General features: G+C 38.3%; 1 long non-coding RNA gene across 1 annotated transcript; it reads right to left on the bottom strand.

Annotated features, from left to right (window-relative positions):
• Positions 1–345: 345 nt before the first annotated feature.
• Positions 346–3260, bottom strand: LOC114032912. The gene is made up of 3 exons (XR_003567903.1): positions 3198–3260; positions 2595–2718; positions 346–438 (listed from the first exon to the last, which is right to left on the bottom strand). It is a non-coding gene; the product is annotated as an uncharacterized LOC114032912 (long non-coding RNA).
• Between the last annotated feature and the right edge of the window lie 1267 nt (positions 3261–4527).

Genomic DNA, 4527 nt, shown 5'->3' with positions numbered 1-4527 from the left:
GATCACTTGACATGGTAGTCCACAGGGCTCTCCATGATCCCAAACTGCTCCTTGCTAAAGTCCACCTTTTTCAGTAATGGTTTTCATTTGTTCTCACCCACACTGGTTATACAAATCATGGAATTTCACACTCTTGAATCAAAATCATAAATAAGCCAAAAGTCAATGGAAAGATACCTGGTGTGCTATAAGTGGGCCACAACAGTGTGCTCTTGTCAGAAAAGTGACGTGAAAGAAATCATCTGGGTCCAGGACATACGTGAGGTTCCCAGTTGTTGGCCCACCATAACAAAGGCAATGGGTGCTTTCTGACAGTTTCAAGATTCTCATACAGTACTTACAGGGATATTTCTGGATTCTCCAAGGCCAGTAAATCCATCTGTGAGTGACACACAGGGTTTGAGTGGTCAGCATCAGAGGAACGTGGAGAGCTGACATCTAAAAGGTAAAAGAGACTTATTTCACAACTACTGCTTAGTCAAGAATACCCTTCTTTAGTCAGTCATTTGGATGGCTTCTCCACAATATAAAATACCTACTTTAAAGGTGGATATCTGGAGATTAACCTTGGTATAAAACCATGAAAAACTCTTTGAAATATTATATTTAGGATCAAAGGCTCACATATCTACAGATGGAAAATACTTCAAAGGCCTTGTAGCCCAACCCCTTCATTTTACAAATGGGACCCAGAGAAGCTCAGTGATTTCCCCAAGGTCACAGTGAGTAAAGATCAGAGGTGAGATTTGAACCCAGTTCTTCTGACTCCAGAACCAATATTCCTTCTACTGGGCAACTCTAACTTCATTTTTTTTTTGCTGGCTAAGAACAAAAATAAGGTTATTTCAATGCTAAAAGATACCAGAATTTGGAAAAAAAATTCCCAAATATGTGCAGGTAGGTAAAAGGAGTTTACATTCCCTGCTCTGTGCATCAACAGAATACTACAAAAGTCTTACTGGTGGCACACGGTGTTCTAACGTGTCTGACTGACAAGCTATTAAACATTCTCGAGACATGACTGAGCTGAGCCCCTCATGGGAGAAATTTCTTTCTTCATCTAAAAACTTCACACACCAAAAAAGACTTCTCTTCTTTCCTTCATGATTCATCTAATGCCCCACTGTTCAACAGAAGAAAGAAGGCAACATATCATGAATGGGAAGAAATAGCTTTTGCTTAATTTAAGTGCAATCCAGTTTGAGCACTGTTCCTTAGAAGAAAACCTAACTCCTGGAAAAAATGCTAACCCCAAATCAATTATATGGAGTGTTTTGGCTCTGGAAAAACCTTGGGGCATAAGAGAAAAAACACAATGGTTTCAGATAGGCATTTTCAGTCCTGTATTTTAGGAGTTTTCTTCATTTTTTTCCCTCTTAAATCCTCAAATTCCTTAAAAACAACCAAAAAAGTGGGGTGGAACTATGCATGTGATCTAGAAGCAGCTGGGTGGTGCAGTGGATAGACTGCTAAGCCTGGACTCAGGAAGACCCGAGTTGAAATCTAGCCTCTGATACTTCCTAGCTTTGTGACCAAGTTACTTAATCTCTCTTGTCTGTCTCAGTTTCCTCAACTGTAAAACGGGGATAATAATAGCACCTAACTCCCAGGGTGGTTGTGAAGATCAAATGAGATATTTGTAAAGTGTTTAGCATAGTGCCTTGCACATAGTAGGTGCTACATAAATGCTAGCTATTATCATGGCTAATCCTGTTATCATCATTATTATTATTATTAGCGTTGTCTTCTCTTCCCTAATTGTGATAGTCTATCATGCTTTGTTCTGTAATCAACTTGGAATACTTGCATTCTTTCTTGCCTCTTCCTGTACCAATTATTTCCTAAACTTATACTGCAGTACTGCTGAAATCTGTCAACCAGCATTTATTGAGTGACTACTATGTGCCAAACTATATGTTAAGGGCTCAGGCACTGTTAAAAACTGCAAGAAGCAACTCACTTCTGTGATAAAATACTGGCCAAGACAGACAAGGATTGGAAGATGGCTTATTAGAAACCCTAGATAAACTTTAAGAATGAAAGCTAAAGGGTGCTGTTTAGAAGAACTACAGGAGTGGAAATGACATTGCACAGCCTCTGAAAAAAGCCTGGCAAATTTTGTCAGATACCATGGGGAGGGCACCAATTATTGAGCAGAAATTCAAGGAACTCAGCTTACCAACCCCAATGCTCTCCAGCCCCACTTCCAAAAATTTCCCAATACTTTTGGCTACCCTTTCCACCCAGAGGCACGTCCCGTTGTCATCTAGCAAAGATTTACCCATTAGATCAGGGGTTCTGAACCTCTTTTGTGTTACAGACCCCTCCTCAGAATGTTTTTAAATGCATAAAATACATAGAAGAAAGGATTACCAATTATATTGAGTCATCAAAATATAAAAATAAGCAAAAAAAAATCCAAGTTTACAGACCCCAGGTTAAGAACCCTTGTATAAGGTGGAAAAGAACAGAGGTCTCCTGATATAGGACTGGAGTCTCCACTTGATTTTATTCCTTCTCAGGTAGCATTTAATTATCTACCCACCCAGAATCTTTTCTTTGATTGGTCTGAACAAAATGGAACATTCATTTACTTAAGCCAGAAAATTGAGAACTCATGGCGTGGACTCCTTCCAATGGCAAGCCAGAAGTCATAGAGCTTGGAGACGGACTTAGGTCAAGTAAATCACAGGATGGAGCAGAAGGCTCACAGTTATTCTGGAAACAAACACATGAAAATTTAAGTTTAGTTAAAAACAACAACTTCAAAAACAGGTATCAAATGTTCCCCTAACGGTGTTGGGAGAGGGTCATTTTTTGAGCAGTTGCCTTAAGGAGATTATTATGTTAATCACCTTTTATTATCTGCAAGGATAAATACTTCCTTGGCCTGCTGAGATGGTTACAGCAAAAAATTTCTTTGTAGCACAGAAAGGTAACCCTAAGGTACTAATAAACTTCTTAGGGAAAATATAGGATGTCAGAGGATCAAAGGACTATTTTGTAATGGTAAGCATCTTAGACAATGTCTACTCCAATCCTTTTTATCTTAAGGTTTAAGAAAAAAAAAAACTTAAGTGACTCACCCAAGAGGGATTTGAACCCAAGTCCCTGATCCCCCAAATATTTTCCACTGCACTTAATGCATTCTGAAAATGTTAAAAGATCATCTGTATATAAGATTTCTAAATACTTACCTTCTGGGCTTCCTCTTGGCTCTGATTTTGTTCCTGGAATCGTTTCTGATTTCGAGAAAACCTGATTTTTATAAAAAAGAACAGTTATTCTAAAAAGAAAACAAGAGAATTTATGTACTGGTAGCCTAAACTAAGGAGCTATAAAAAGGCAAAGTGTTATTGTTATGTACCCTCTACAGCAAAGGTATAAAACACATGGTCCATGGGCCACATGAGGCCCACAACATTCCCGAGTACAGCTTGAACCAGATTAAAATGTAATTGGGAAATATTTAACAAAATGAATAAAATACAATAAAATACAGAAATTACATTTTACATATGGCCTGCAAGAATCCTTATGTACAAATTAGTAGCCTCCATTGAGATTTGAGAGTACTACTGCTCTAAGGTCTCAAAAAATGTTGGAATTTAAAATATTTTTCTTTTGGGCGGGGGTGTGGCACAAGGGTCTAGACCTATGATTTCATCTCTGTAGATAATTCCCAGTGTGGACCCTTCCTCTATTGAAACTGCACATCTTTATTTTATATCCTTAGAGAGTTGCCTGAAGCAATTGGGACTTGCCCACAGTTAGTAGATAAGAGTTAAACTCAAGTCTTTCTGATTCAACAGCTGGCCCTATTCCACATTGGCTCTCTAGTTCTCAATAAATGTCTAAAATGATCTAGATCTAGATCTAGATCTAGACCTTTGATTTCTTAGATGCACAGAACTCCTACTGAGGATATCTCCCCTACCAATGGCAATTCATTTCAGACACTGAGTGTTTATTAAGTGCATACTACATGCTTAGAGTTCTGCTTGTGTGCCTTTGGTAAGAGTTACAATGGAACTCCCCAGACTAAGGCCCTTTTTCTTGGGAAAAAAGAATTTTTCTCAGACCCTCATGTAAAATCGTGGTGTCAGCCTAGTTTCTTCTAATCCCACTTAGCACAAAGTTAAGAGACAGAAATAAGGACTGGGCTTATGACTTCATTAGTATAAGGAACTCTTCTCTACCAATGTAGGTTGGCACCTCTGCAATTGACAGTTTTAGAAAGTTGCATAAAGAACTTGCCGAAGGTCACATAGCCACTTATGCATAAGAAGAGGGACCAGAATCCATTTCTTCCTAACTCTGAGGCTGACTCTCTACCTTTAAAGTTAAAAGCTAAGTCAAAATGAATACACACACACACATACACACATTATCTAAGGAAAGATCCAGTTAGTTATTACAAAATACAATGGAATTCTCCATGATAGCACTTTGAAGCAGCCCTGAGGGGACAGTCATAGCTTTTTTTTTTTGTTACTTCTTCATTAATAAAGATTTGCATCTTGATCT

This window comes from Vombatus ursinus, unplaced genomic scaffold (genome assembly GCF_900497805.2).
Source record: "Vombatus ursinus unplaced genomic scaffold, bare-nosed wombat genome assembly UNPS02005901.1, whole genome shotgun sequence".
Classification (NCBI taxonomy): Eukaryota; Metazoa; Chordata; class Mammalia; order Diprotodontia; family Vombatidae; genus Vombatus; species Vombatus ursinus.
This window is presented reverse-complemented; position numbering and strand designations above follow the sequence as displayed.